This window comes from Saccostrea echinata, unplaced genomic scaffold, assembly GCF_033153115.1.
Source record: "Saccostrea echinata isolate AGI-Se365-2 ecotype Australia unplaced genomic scaffold, CSIRO_AGI_Sech_v1 ptg000005l, whole genome shotgun sequence".
Lineage (NCBI taxonomy): Eukaryota > Metazoa > Mollusca > Bivalvia > Ostreida > Ostreidae > Saccostrea > Saccostrea echinata.
In genome coordinates this window covers 8,727,987-8,744,385 of record NW_026889754.1, presented here as the reverse complement: position 1 = coordinate 8,744,385, position 16,399 = coordinate 8,727,987, and the positions used below count along the sequence as shown (strand labels likewise).

At 34.5% G+C, this 16,399-nt stretch overlaps 1 long non-coding RNA gene across 1 annotated transcript; it reads left to right on the top strand.

The window, feature by feature from the left end:
- Positions 1-14,962: 14,962 nt before the first annotated feature.
- LOC133180032 (uncharacterized) lies at positions 14,963-15,494 on the top strand. Its single transcript, XR_009720250.1, has 3 exons — positions 14,963-15,034; positions 15,138-15,282; positions 15,376-15,494. It is a non-coding gene; the product is annotated as an uncharacterized LOC133180032 (long non-coding RNA).
- The last annotated feature ends 905 nt before the right edge of the window (positions 15,495-16,399 follow it).

Sequence of the window (16,399 nt, the reverse complement as noted above, 5' to 3'; positions counted from 1 at the left end):
TTGGTCTAACTTCAAATTCATTCAACAAACCCATGTCACTATCTATATCATCCTCTTCAAAATGAACTTTCCTCACCTCCGGCTTCTTCGCACCTAAAATTAATCTCTGATTATTGAGTGCAGCTTTAACCAATTGTAGAGCAGTCTCAAGGTCAGGAGGATCTTTGTCCATGTTTTTTTTTATTTTCGAGGCCCTTAAGGAAAGTGTCAGTGGCTATTGTTTCTTTTACACAGTCGGGGGCCTGTGGGTAACCTTCACTCGCCATCTCCTGGATTTTTTCCGCAAATTCATCAACTGACTGGTCACCTTGCTTGATGTCCTGGAGATTTCTCCTAGTTGTGTGAGGAGATCTCGTTGGCCAAATCTTGATTTCATCTTTGCACAAAGAGATGAGAAACTGCTCTGTACTTGGGCTGAACAAGTGCAGTAATACTTTAATGCTTTATCACGTAAGGATTCAACGAGGCGTTCAAGTCGTTGTTCATTGTTCCAGTTGTATCTGGTTGCTATCATGTTGAATTGTACAATGTATGGATTCCATTCTGATTTTCCGTCAAAGGTAGCCATCTTTGGTGGGGGAGCACCCATAGTTTGATAACTAGTCATGATGCTGGGCTTCTGTCCACTTCTAACTTTTTGTGTATTTCCATCTGTACTTACCATAGCAGCAGCGTTACCACTGGTCGGGCCAGACGAAAGCCAGCCACAATTAGCAGTAGCACTGTCACTAGGTAATGAGGTGTATTCTTTTTTGATGTCAATTTTAGATTTCATCCATGGGTTACCACCACCATAAACACCATGTGGAGCCAAATTACCGACAGCACTTTCATTTATTTTCAGTAGCTTTTCTTCATATGTTTTTCTCAGGTTTTCCTCAAACTGCGTTTGCATGAGTTCATAGTGTTCTTCCGAAGCTTTCATTTGTTCCTTAAAATCGTTTGACATTTTTTTTCCATTCGGTCATCCCATTCCCTTTTAAGTGCCTGAAGTAACTGTGGTGGTGTGTCTAGAGAAACTTTTTCCTCATCCATTAGAGTTCTGATGGTACTATAGGTGCCCTGAAGGAATTGGCGAATGTCATTCTCTGTTATGAAGCCCTTTTCCTCTCGTAATTTAAGGATGGCTGTGGCTCTGTGCTGACCAATTCCTTCGAGTTCAAGTAGGTCCTCATAAGACGCAGTATTCAAATTTATAGCAGGCATTATTCTATTGATTTTAAATCTTACTCAGATACTTGTATGTCCAAAATGTCTTCTGGTAAAACTCTGAAACAACTTTTGTTAATGTCCTCAGTCAATCTTCTGCTCCAGATCAAGGCTAATTCTGTACCTGGATGGATGCCGTCATAAAAAACAGAAAATTTGTAAGAAATTCTTACACCGTTGTTCTTCTTCTTGCAATTGTCTGAGTCCTTGCCTGAATTTTTACATAACATATTGATATGCGTACCATCTTCACACAGAATCAATATTATCGATCCATCTTTTCAGCCCTAATGGCTCCTTCTAAATTTTACTGGAGTTAAAGAAAAAAGAAATTGAATAAATGTTTGAAACTGTGATCATTAATTTGACATTAAAAAGCAAAATTATGTTATAAGTTACTACCTTTTTCATTGATGCAAGTACTTTTCAAGTTTAAGTAGTGTCAATTTTTTTTGTTTTACCTTTAAAAAAATAATTGCTTTGAAACTTGTTGTAATACAATTTGTTCTTCAAGTTTGTATTCTGTATATTTGTATGTGCGATGTACACGTAATTGTACAAAGTTAACAAAACAGTAGTTAGAACTGTATATACATTGTATTTTTAACATTTTGCATTCTTGATATTGGAATTAATAACCTTCTAACTTTATTATTTAAAGCTGAACATGATTCGTAAAAGCAATGTGTCCGCCATTTTTGTTCGGATTCTCGCTATATCTGAGGACCCCTACATAAAGGGCCTGACTTGGACACTGTTCAGTATGATCAGTCGACATCTGTGTAGATGGACGTATGCTATACAGCACTCGGTAGCGACAAAAATGACTGTAATACCTCGTCTAATGCAGGAAAGTAAGATACAAAAGAAACTTACAGTTATAGTAGTTATGGTCAGTGCAGTATACAAACAAACACAGATACACGTAACTACAATAAAATGTAAACAAAGGTAATGCAAGATAACCAGCACGAACACGGGTCTATGGAACGCCGGGACTGTCTTATATGAGGATTAAACATTATATGCAGTGTTCTCTTCATTATATGTGGTACTATTTTAATTATATGAAGTAGTTTTTACAGTATATCGTGTGCAACTTCCATTATATACAGTACTTCTTTCATTATATGATGTAAATATGTCATTTTATTATGTACATCTATCATTATATGAGGTGTTTTTATCATTATATAAAGTGCTTTTAACAGTATATGCGGTAGACCTAACATTATATGCAGTGAACACACCAATATATTATGTACTTCTCACATTATATACAATATATTCATCATTATATGTAGTATTTCTGTTATTATGATGATGCTGATCGTTAAATATTATGTCCGGTCCTGTTAGCATTCCGTGCGGTAGATTTTGCATTTCGTTATGATGTAGACACAGTATTATATGCTGTGCTTTCTTCTTTATGTGTATGATCTTTCGGAAGCTACCTTTCGGAACCCCCCTTGTTAGATTTAGAAAGTTCTACCTTTTTTCGTTCTTAGATATGAAAATTCTTAATGATTTTGGGTTATCTTTAATAATTGGTAATCAACCACACGTCAGCCAAAGCATCGCGGAATAATCACATACCACACAATATTTATCCCTATATTAAAGGAATTTCGAAGTCATATCAATACTTCAGTAGTTTACAACAAGAGAGAGAGAGAGAGATGCACTTATTACAATGTATTACTGAAATAATTTTATTGTTCCATAGTATTAATTGTTAAACTATGGCGTATAAAAAAATTGCTGAAATTGTCTTTAGTTAAATACTATGTGAATGGTATGTAATGTATCAGGAAAAGATAAACGATTTTCAGAACAGAAAATGTATTGAGTCGTGGGTTGTACTTCAAGATTTTACTTCTAAAAAGATATGTGGTAAAATTACCCAGTAATACAACGTATATATATATATATATATATATATATATATATATATATATATATATATATATATATATATATATATACATGTAGAGCCCCCTCTTCCAAATAAAATAAGAGATAAAAGGGTAATTTACATTGTGAAAAATTAGCACATCCTACCCCTTAAAAAAACAAACAAATAAGTAAATACATGTAGTGTTTTCTATAAGCCGTTGTTAAAGCCCTGCGAACTCAAAGGCGTAGGAATGCAGTTAGTTTTTTCAGGGGCGTCGGCAAAGGGGCGGAGATCGCCGCCCCGATAATTTTGGAAAAAAAGACACACACACTCACACCCACACATAAAAAAAGAAATGAAAAATGAAAGAAAAATAAATGAGAAAATCAAAATTACAACATTTGTAATGGCAATATCTGTGGTCAATGGAGCGGCGAAGTGTGAAAGCTATTGTTTATACAGACGCAAATTGGGATGTACGTGTACGTGTATAATTATATACCTGTACATGTACCTGGCGTTTGTAAACAATAAGCATGGTATCCATCGCTCTACGTGCAAGTTTGCTACAAATTCTTCATCAGGCCCACAGCTAGCAACGTTTTTGGAAATTCTATTTTGGGGGGGGGGGGGGGAACTCCCTAAGTTGCCGAATTTTTTTTCTTTTCAATTCTTTTGGAATTTACCCGATTTCGACCTGACAGCAACAGAAAGTGTGTATGAAAGGAGGGGGGGGGGGGTAGCTGCGTTAATGAATTTCTACATATCGAAACTTAAGCCTATTCTCAGAAAAAGTGGAGAAATTGGTAAAAAAAAAAATTAGAGCACCCCTTCCTGACACCTTCCCCCCGCGTATAACAGGCCTGTTCATTGTCTAATGAATTGGTCTATCGATGTTTGGAAATCTTTGATGAATCGAAGTTGTAAGCTATTAAAATTAAAGCAATATATAAAATACTGGGTAACAAATACTATTTAAAACAACTTCAGATGATTTTTTTAATGTCATACACATTTCTGCATTTCAAAATGGGGGGATTATGAAGGATTAATCACCCTGTTCATTTTAAATTTCATAACTACATGCATGTATGCATTCTTTCGGCGAGTAACAATAAATATTATACAATAATAGAAAATTATATGTACTTTAATCTTTACCTCATAAACCCTTCAAAGTTCTTTCTATGCCGTTTTGGAAAAAAAAACCCACTAGCTCCTAGCTAATTAAAAATATTCCGTTTTTTTTTTTATCTATAGTGCATATAACTCAATTCACATAAAACATTTTTTTTGGTTGCATGTTTAATCGTTCTTTATTAATCAGAAAATAAAAATATCAAGATTTTGGCTGAAGTCTTATTTTAGTTGGTTAGGACCCCCCCCCCCCTTTTCGATCCAGTTCGCCTCCCAAATGTCAAATTCCTGCCGACGCCCCTGTTTTTTTAATTATCTTTTTTGACATTGATTTGATTGTCCTATATATGATGTGAATCTTTTTGAAAGTCATATTGTTCACAAAAAAGATAGAAAATGCCTCAAATTTTTTTCCACTCCCAAAATATTTCTATCAACAACAACCCCCCCTCTCTCTCTCTTTACTTCATACCATGAAATAGAATGGATTTTATTTTACTCTATTACCCTATACTTCATATCTTAAAAAAACATTTTAAGCTGTTCACGGAGCATTAATTGTTATATACGCATGCTTTTATTGTACTGAATTCAACAGGAAAGGTCGGAGTTCTCAAGGTACCGAATTTTTAACAGAGAGTTCCGAAAGGTAGCTTCCGAAAGATCATACACATAAAGAAGAAAGCACAGCATATAATACTGTGTCTACATCATAACGAAATGCAAAATCTACCGCACGGAATGCTAACAGGACCGGACATAATATTTAACGATCAGCATCGTCATAATAACAGAAATACTACATATAATGATGAATATACTCTATATATTGTGAGAAGTATATAATATATTGTTGTGTTCACTGCATATAATGTTAGATCTACCGCATATACTGTTAAAAGCACTTTATATAATGATAAAAACACCTCATATAATGATAGATGTACATAATAAAATGACATATCTACATCATATAATGAAAGAAATACTGTATATAATGGAAGTTGCACACGATATACTGTAAAAACTACTTCATATAATTAAAATAGTACCACATATAATGAAGAGAACACTGCATATAATGTTTAATCCTCATATAAGACAGTCCCGGCGTTCCATACGGGTCGCCATTCCACGCCGATACCCGTGACAATAAAGCAGTCAGGTGTAACGAATGCGAAGAGTATACCCTGGTGTTGATGCATCGTGGATATGATATCGAAAATGGCGTATGCCTATTTACGAGTCGTGTTCAGCTTTAAGCAGTCTGTTTGAAAGTTAAAATAATTCAAGGATGAGTTTCTTAATTATATGAAATTTAAAAATCTCCAACCAAAACTTATATTCAGATTCTTTTAGGAAGGTTGTTTGTTAATTCTATGCAAGAAGAGAAATTAAACTAATCAACTTAATTTACTTTGATAAAATTTTTAAATTAAATCATGACTTAATATCACATATTTTTCAGGCTAATGACAGTAAACACTGCAATAAGTCCACCAGGGATTTATGGCAAAAAAAGAATATTTTGAAGAATGATTTAGATAATATGCTGACCTCCTCTTTGGACCTAATTCCAGCTGATGAAATTCTATCTGAAACAAGAGGCCCAAGGGCCTTAACGGTCACCTGAGTATAATACAACAATTTAGAAGTTAAATACACTGATAGATGAAGCATTGTTGCCCTAGCCCCTCCCCCCCCCCTCCCCTCCTCAATAACCCCCAAAACTGAGGCCATATATTTAAAAATTTTGGAAGAGGCATCCTTGTCTATCATAATCATGCACTTAGTTTGTTTAAATAATCTCCAGTAGCAGAGAAGAAGTTTTTCAAAGAATCAATGCATTTTCACTATATAATCAATAGAGCCCCGCCCTAACACCAGAACCCCTGACCATGGGGCCATGAAATTCACAATTTTTGAAAACGCATCCCTATGCATTTAAATAGTCTCCAGTAGCAGAGAAGAAGATTTTCAAAGAATCAATGCATTTTCACTATATAATCAATACAGCCCCACCCTAACACCAGAACCCCTGACCCTGGGGCCATGAAATTCACAATTTTTGAAAAGGCATCCTTATGCATCATAACCATGCACTTAGTTTGTTTAAATAATACCCAGGAGCAGAGAAGAAGATTTTCAAAAAATTAAAGCATTTTCACTATATAATCAATAGAGCCCCGCCCTAACACCAGAACCCCTGACCCAGGGGCCATGGCTTTCACAATTCTGGAAGAGGCCCACCTCCTCATCATAACTACGTACTTAGTTACTTTTTTAAATACCCAGGAGCAAAGAAGAAGATTTTCAAAGAATTAATGCATTTTCACTATATAATCAATACAGCCCCGCCCTAACACCAGAACCCCTGACCCTGGGGCCATGAATTTCACAATTTTGGAAGAGGCACTCTTGCTCATCATAACTATGTACTTAGTTCCTTTATTTAATACCCAGGAGCAGAGAAGAAGATTTTCAAAGAATTAATGCATTTTCACTATATAATCAATACAGCCCCGCCCTAACACCAGAACCCCTGACCCTGGGGCCATGAATTTCACAATTTTGGAAGAGGAACTCTTGCTCATCATAACTATGTACTTAGTAACTTTATTTAATACCCAGGAGCAGAGAAGATTTTCAAAGAATTTATGCACTTTCACTATATGATCTATATAGCCCCACCCTGGGGCCAGAACCCCTGACCCTGGGGCCATGAATTTCAAAATTTTGGAAGAGGCACTCTTGCTCATCATAACTATGTACTTAGTTCCTTTATTTAATACCCAGGAGCAAAGAAGAAGATTTTCAAAGAATTAATGCATTTTCACTATATAATCAATACAGCCCCGCCCTAACACCAGAACCCCTGACCCTGGGACCATGAATTTCACAATTTTGGAAGAGGCACTCTTGCTCATCATAACTATGTACTTAGTAACTTTATTTAATACCCAGGAGCAGAGAAGAAGATTTTCAAAGAATTTATGCACTTTCACTATATGATCTATATAGCCCCACCCTGGGGCCAGAACCCCTGACCCTGGGGCCATGAATTTCACAATTTTGGTAGAGGGCTCAATGCTTATTACAATGATGCCAACAGTTTGACTGCTTCCTGTCCGGGAGTAAAGAAGAAGATTTTTAAAGATTGCATTATTTTTGGTGGTTTTAGCCCCACCCCTCAGGCCCCAGGGGGGCAGGGACCATGGAATTCACAATTTTTGTTCCCCTTCACCCATAGATGCTATATACCAAATTTGGTTGAAATTGGTTGAGCGGTTCTAGAGAAGAAGTTAAAAATGTTCAAAAGTTAACGCACGACGGACGACGCACGACGACGGACAAAAACAGATAGCAATAGGTCACCTGAGTGACTCAGGTGACCTAAAAATAGACAGTGGCATTAAAACCTGTGTGATGAAGTGTGCCAAATTCATTGATCACATACATGTACATTTTTAAGTTATCTCCCATGTAGATCTAAAAAGTAATATACAGAATTAAAAGTGGACTTCAAGTGCTTTATGTATTGTACCTGATTACAAAATTCAAATACATGCCTGCTCTTTAATTTTGTACAGTCTTAAAACTGTTCATATGACTGTCCACATAATTGATTTTGTCAAATAAATGAACACATATATTTTACAGTAGTGTGATGTTTTAGGTACTAATAGATAGAAACATGTATATATAAAATTCTATGTCCAAGTTGTGTTTGCAGTACACATATTTCAAAAAAAAAATACCCCTGATTTTTTTTTTTGATAACACCAACATCCCTGCCTCTGAGATGATGTAGACAGGCAATATTTCTGTTACATGTGTTCTTATTGAAGCATATGTAATCCTGTATTTCATGAATACTCTAAAAAATAAAGTGCCCCGCCACAGCATGATACGCCCGTCAAATCAATTGTCATAAACAGTTTAGAGTGCAAGAAAATCATGTCAACCTTGATACAAGAATTTCAAGGATTTTTCCATTCCTTATAATATTTATTTATACATCGCCTGTGGTGTAGGCATTAATTATAACAAATATTACATTACAGATCCTCAATTCGTTGTGTTAGAGTCTGACAAATGCCCATCTGCAGCCCCCCCCCCCCCCCAGCTTTCAGATTTCTGAGACATGATGCTCTGAATTAGTTTATATTTTCAAAAAATTAAATAAAAATATCATATTACACAATATCAATTTAGTCTTAACAACTTAATCTATTTCATATTAATATTAAAAATAAAGGCTGACCATCAAAATGACATATGGTATAAACTGAGGAGCAGTTCTGCTGTCTAATTCCCAAAGGATACAGATAAGAGCTGCTTGATCAGAGATCCTCTAACAGAAATGATTGAGACAGCTAGCCTCCCTACACTGAACTCATTAATTAATCTTTAACTGGATGCATGTCCACTCATTACTCCCAAGAGATGAATGGATCTATACATACTATCTGCTTTGTAGTGCAATAAAAATGCATATTTATGTCATTCTGAAATTAAATTTGAAAACAAGGATTTTTTTTTTAAATTGTTACAAAGATTTATAAAATGAAACAAAAAACTTGTGTAATCTTGATGCAACAATTTTAATAAGGTTCCTGCATTACTCTTAGATTTGTTGGGACTATCTACCATAATTAAAACATTTTTTTTTTAAATTCTTGATTTTTTAAGATTTAATGTCAGACTGGTTTTAAGCTGCAATTCATACGAACAACGGGCATGCTGATTCCAATATCACCCCCCCCCCCCAAGTATAATTAGTTTTAATTATATTATACAATATCAAATTAGTTTATTATACAATGTCAAATTAATTTATCATACAATATCAAATAAGTTTTAATTACTTTTCACCAAATTCATTTTAAAAGTTAGGCTAGCCAACTATTTAATCCAACATGGCTGATTCTTTTTGCCCAGTTCCCAAGAGATATAGATAACACCTGCTTGATCAGAGAAGCTCTACCAGTTAGCTCCTCACACTAAACTCATTATTTCTCTCTAATTTGACATGCAATTTTCTGTTATCAAATTCTCCTTGACCAGTGCTTGATAATTACACCCATGGGAGAGGTGGAATTTCTCTTGTAACATTACATTTGTTATAGATTGCTGTAGAGTATATAATGAAAAAAATAAGTATTTTCTTGATTTAACATTTTTTTAATAAGGATACTGCAACACTCTTGCATTTTTTGGGATTGTGTAATCTAATAGTAAAAAGACAGTTTTTTTAAGTTTCACTTATATTAAAGGTCACAGTGACCTTGAAATAGGTCGCGACACACCTTCTACCTAAGATGCATAAATTGGCCAAGTTTGATGATTCTAAGTCCATTAGTTTTCTAGTTATGAGCCGGACAGTATTTTTCTATATTTGGCCATAGCATATATATTAATAAAAATTGGGTGTTGTCAATTTAAATAAATTTGATGTATTTATAGTATTCAATATGTTATAAATAATAAATAAATAAATATAAAAAAAAATTCTTTTCTAATTCTTTTCAGGATTATGGATACAAAAATAATTAAAGGTCAGAGCGACCTACTTTAAATGTGCGACACACCCTCTACCCAAGAAGTATCAGCTGACAAAGTTTGATAATCCTAGGCCTAATAGTATTAAAGTTATGAGCCGGACACGAAAAAGCTAACAGACGGACGGACGGACATGAACGCCATAACATAATACGTCCCGTCTTAAGACGGGCGTATAAAAATAAGAATTTTTGATCACTTACATCCCAACTTAAAAAAATGAAACACTAATTCATGACTGGTTAATTATTCACTGATGTTCCTACTTTGCACTAAATTTTGAGTTGGAATATACTTGCTTACACTATACAGAGTATATATACAGTATTTGAGCTAAGAATTGTACACTAGGTAAGTGAATGGAATGTTATACATGCAATGGTTAAATACTGAGTAAAGCCAAGGGTAAAGCTGACCACGACTCGTAAATAGGCATATAACTATCTAGGATATTAGCACCAGGGTATACTCTTCGCATTCGTTACACCTGACTGCTTTATTGTCACAGGTATCGGCGTGGAGTGGCGACCCCTGTTCGTGCTGGTTATCTTAATTACCTTTGTTTACATTTTATTGCATTTATGTGTATTTTTGTTTGTTTGTATACTGCACTGACCTGTGCAACTGTTGTAAGTCCCTTTGGTATCTTACTCTCCTGCATTAGAAGTAAACAGTTATTTTTTGTCGCTACCGAGTGCTACATAGCATACGTCCGTCTACACCGGTGACGATTGATTACAATGACTAAGTGAGCGGCTCTATATATAGAGTCCCTCAGATATAGCGAGAGTCCAATCGAATATGACGGACAAATTTCTTTTACGAATCATGTTCAGCTCTAATGAGTTGTAAAGACAAAAATAGTAATACTGGTATGTCCCCATTCATTGACATCTGAATATTTAAACTTGAAATAATAACATTTCTTTATTTGGATTTCATTTAAAATGTTAACTGGAAAATTCCATAATCTGCATTAAGAGACTGAATATGGGGGATAACACATTATCATGTAGGGTATTTTAGAATGAAGTAAATCATTCAAATACAGAAAAATAAGCTTACAGCAAAATGCCTGGGATAAACAGTTTGGATTTGTTATATGTTTACTTTCCAATGGATTTGAAAACCACAGGGAATGAAAATCATTTCGCCATCAGCATGAATTTATTATAGCGTGTTCGTTATAACCATGTTTTACTGTATAGATATTTCTTCTCTCATATCATGGTACATATTGTATAGATACATTTTCCTCATTGTTTAAGCCAGTGGTTTATATCATTCACTTATTATACTATGGTGTACCATAGATTTAGAGGTTGATGGTAGCCAGACATCTTTTCACCTTGATGATATAACATTAAAACTGTTCTCCTTCATTTCAAAACAAATTTCACAATTTTAAAATTAAAACCTTAATATATGAAATTTACAGTAATATTTTCTATCAGTTTTTCTTTTCTAGATGTATACCACCTTGGTAAAATGTTCATTTTCTGAAAATATATCAAACTCTTTTATCATTTCATTTTTAGTCAGTGCCAATTTAACTTAACCAAATTATAATTAATAATAAATGGAATCACAAAATGTCCCATAACAACTTTCAGAATTTTATGAAATGGTGTAATGATGGAATAATCAGATCAATAGTTTTACAATTCATGTCCCATATTCACTGCTTTTTCACTTGTTTGATAAATTTATGTCCACAAAGTCAAATAAATAGAATGGTGTTTGCATGAAAAAGTGAAGCCTTTTTCTTGACCACCAGCAAAGTTTCTTTCAACAAGTTCACTTTCTTGGAAAACCTGTTTTTTGTAAGTTTTCACCATAACATTATACTGTCCATACCCTCTACTTTTAGGAATCAAGAACATTTCTCTTTAAAAAAAAAATAATTTTCCAAACAGAATTTTCTTTTAATTATCATTCTCGGACACCACTGTAGATTGCCCCAGTCCTTTGGATGAGACCATATAAACCCAGTTCCAGTGTCGCAGAAGGTGCTGGCACGAAAATATCTCTCCCTCCTTAAAGGCCTAAGTGCCGAGTACAGGTCTAAATTTGCAGCCATTCACCGGTAAGTGTTGGCGTCTCCATATGAATGAAAGATTCTCATGTGGGGTGTTGAAACAACAAACTGTAGACTATTCATAGCACTCCATTTCTATCAAGTACTCTCATGTTCTTCCACAAAGAGCTATAATAAAGATAAAAGTACATTATACAAAGAAGCTAAGATTTATTCATTTATCATCTTATATATATATATATATATATATATATATATATATATATATATATATATATATATATATATATATATAAATGTGTGTGTGTGTGTGTGTGTGTGTGGAATATGTAGTGTAAAAGTGTTAAAATGAATGTATTTTCATGCATAGATCCTCTCCCATATATTGTGTTACAATGATAATTATTTTTTAGCTACTTGAAAGTGAAATTTTCTCGTGTATATACACAAATTTATCTGCACACGTTTTTATAAAATTTAAGAACCTCCGCATTAAAAATATTTAAACCAGATTCGTTTAATGCTGTGAAAAATTCAAAATCAATTATTTGGTTTAATTATTAAGCTTTGTTCAATACACCTCTATGATTATCTTATTAAAAAGGCACTGTGGCTTTTATTTCTGGCTTCCGTCAATTTAGAGGAAATTCGGATTGTGAATTACTTCTAATAGTACGTGTATGCACATAAAACCCAATAAAAATTATAGTAAATAGTTATACATCAAACATCATACTTTTATTGTATTATAAACCTTATTTTTCTTGACAAAGTGTTACTACTTACCCCTTTATCACCAATTTCAATAACATCAAGCCGTGGCGAGGCCTCAACAGTGGACTCCATAGGACGTTTGGTGATCAGCTGATTCAGATTGAAAAATGTTATTAAATTAATTCAATATTTATCTAAAGATTGTATTGAATAATTTAACCGCAAGAAATACATTATTTGTATTTGTTCCCGACTGAAATAAGAATATCTACTTGCTGTTTCGTTTTGTGAAAAACGAATGTGTATTAATAGTAAACCAGCATAATCCTGATTTTAAGTAGGTCAATGCTGCCTTGTAAATGTAGATCAATGCTAGCTATGCTAGTTCTATCCTTTGCTTGCTGATGCTGAACCTGGTAATGCTGTTTTTTAAATGGTGATGCTAGCTCGATCCTGATGCTACTAATGCTTATGCTGATTTATTTAACAAAATTAGTTCCCTGCACTGTATGTTAACCTACAACACCAGTTTACACGTTAGATTTCAGGTCCTCTTATTGTTTTGCTGCAATCCTAAGTTACTTTTGCATCTGGCCGACCTATTCTAATTTGTCTTCTCTTCATAAGTACTCCACACTTTAATTTACTGCATTTTCCCACCACCTAAACGGCCCTCATTTTCTACTATATCTTTCTTCTCTGAACTTAAAACTGTACTTGCCTAGTTCTCTCTCGTTTCTAGGTTGGCCAATTCGGTCATCTTCCCCTGGGACCCTGGTGTATCCTTTATGATCTGTATCTGCAATTCTCTCAAAAGAGACTCCCAGCAATTCATCATGACCTACTTGCAATCCATCTAAACCTGCACACCCAGGCTCGAATTCACCAGATACATTTGGACCAGTGCGCACTTGAGCTGGGTCTTTGAGGTTATTAGTTTCACTCCATTCTCCCGGAATGTCAAGCAGGCCAGGTTCCTTCTGATCACAACACAATTCATCCTGATGTTCGGGAGCAGGAATCGAATTAAATTGAATTTTTTATAATTAATAATGATGAAAGCTCAAGTGAGCTTTTCCGATCACAATTTGTCTGTAGTCCGTCTGTCTGTCCGTCTGTAAACTTTTCACATTTTCGACTTCTTCTCCAGAACAATTGAGCCAATTTTAACCAAACTTGCCACAAAGCATCCTTGGGTGAAGGGGGTTCAAATGAAGGGCCGGCCTTCTTCTAAGGGGAGATAATTAAGAATTAGAGAAAATTAGGTTGTATCTTTTAAAAATCTTCTTCTCGAGAACCACCGGGCCAGGGAAGATGAAACTCATGTGGAAAGATCCTCAGGTAATGTAGATTCAAATTTGTATAAATCATGACCCCCGGGGGGTAGGATGGGGCCACAATTGAGGATCAAAGTCTTACATAGAAATATATAGGAAAATATCTTCTGAAGAAGAACTGCAAAGCCATGATTAGTCATTTTGATATAGAAACATCTTCAGATAGTGTAGATTCAAGTTTGTTAAAATGATGACCCCCGGGGATATGATATAGAAACATCTTCAGATAGTGTAGATTCAAGTTTGTTAAAATGATGATCCCCGGGGATATGATCGGGCCACAATGGGGGATCAAAAATTTTACATCGGAACATATAGGAAAATATCTTCTGAAGAACAGAAAATCATGTTTAGTCATTTTGATATGGAAGCATTATCAGGTAGTGTAGATTCAATTTTGTTCAAATGATGACCCCCGGGGGTAGGTTGGGGCCACGATGGGGGTCAGAAGTTTTTCATAAGAACATATAGAAAAAAAAATCTTCTTAAAAACAGAAAAGCTAAGTTAAGTCATATTGATATGGAAGCATCCTCAGATGTGTAGATTCAAGTTTGTTCAAATGATGACCCCTGGGATAGGGAGGAGCCACAATGGGGGATGAAAGTTTTACAAAGGAATTAAAAAATCTTTGCAAGTGCAACAAAGCCATGTTATATTGACATGGAAGCATCATCATGTAGTTTAAAATTCAAGCCCACTCCCTTCCCCTGGTAATCTTTTCAATACTGAACTGATTTGTGCTTTTGCCTAGCCAATGTGCTCAGGTGAGCGATGTTGCCCATGGACCTCTTGTTGAGGTGGAGTGGACAGAAAAAATTTCCAGTATTGCACATCAAACTACTAAAGAAAACTACTAAAAGAAAAAAGATTCAACAAGAAAGACATGCTTCCTGTAACCGAAGACTTGATCAGTCTGCAGAAATTTCTTGACACTAAGTTGAGGGAGTACATAGTACTTCTTAATACAGAGAAAACCATGTCAAATTGGAGGAATTTCGCCAAATTCTACTTTGTTAAGTGCAAACTTTCAATTTCCAAAGAAGAAATGAAGCGTCAAAGATGTTACTAGCCACATGGAGGCAGTGTAATAGCGAGATAGTCAACACACTGCAGATACTTGAGCAAGAAATTGCTAAACGGTATGAGTATTACATTTTTAAGAAGATATTTCAAATACTCCTTTTAAAGAAACTATGATGAAAAGAATCTGCTGATGTAAGCATTGACATCTTTATCTTTCAGCATGGATCTAGTAGAAGGTATTGGGAAGCAAAATAGAAAAGTCCCAATTTTCCTTACACCTTCCATAAGAAAAGGGATTGATCTATTTGTAGCGACTAGAGAGGAAGTTGGCATTTCTTTAAACAATCCTTACGTCTTTGCAAAGGTACTTCGATTTAAATAACTGTTAGGTCAGTTTTAATCTGTGGAACAGAAAATATTTATATTTATTATATTTTTGTGTTCCATGTTGATTAAGGGAGGAGAAAGTTTCATACGAGGAGCTAATGCATTGAAATATGTCATAGATCAAGTAGAACTAAAACATCCACAATACATCAAGTTTCCAAAAATGAGAAAATATTTGGCCACTGTTGTACAAGTAAGAAGTTTCTATATTTTATCTTGAGTAAAACTTACCATTTAAAAGATATTCATTGGTTCTCTTCAATCTGATGTTTTGATGCCCACAGAAAAATCACTCAGGAATTGGAATGGGTGTGTGAATGAGACCCATCATATGTTTGTTTTATAATTTAAATAAAGGTTTAAACAAATTTTGAATTCCCTCTCTTGTATGGTTCAAAAGTTATGATCAAGGTTTAAGTCACCCTTTTAGCCCACCTAATCTGATGATTTCCTAGCCGATGTGCTCAGGTGAGCAATGTGGCCCATGGGCCTCTCGTTTAATTTCTGACCTTTCCTTTATTATGACCAGTCCATCATTAATTATTTAGTATATTTTTATGGTAACCATGGAGACACTTTTTTAAATAAATGTTGCTTAGCAACTAGTCCATATGACCAAAATTTGAAATTTTCTTTTGAAACTTTTTTTATCAATGATCTTTGTTTTTACACATCATTTAGCAACTTTTATTCATAAAATGTTATAATAGCATAAGAAGCATATAAGTAGTGCATGAAATATTTATTGTTGTTACCATGGAAACAGAACATTTGCCTACACACCTTGTTTTGAAAAGAAATGCAATTCAGTAAATTATTGTTCTTTAATAATTGCTATTTTTAGTCATTAAAATGCACATTTATAATTCAAACAAGTATTTTTGAAGCATATAATGTTTTTTCCCCACATTTCTATTGCTAAGCAACCATTTCAGTTAGTATGTGATAGAAACATTATAGCCCCACAATAGAAAAAAGGTTCTGAGTGACATGATAGCTCCGCCCCTTGTGTATTCTGAACTTGCAGCTCCTTGTTTTGTTTACTTTCTGCAGAGAGGTGTTTACGACAAAAAAAATTAATAAAAAAGCATTCC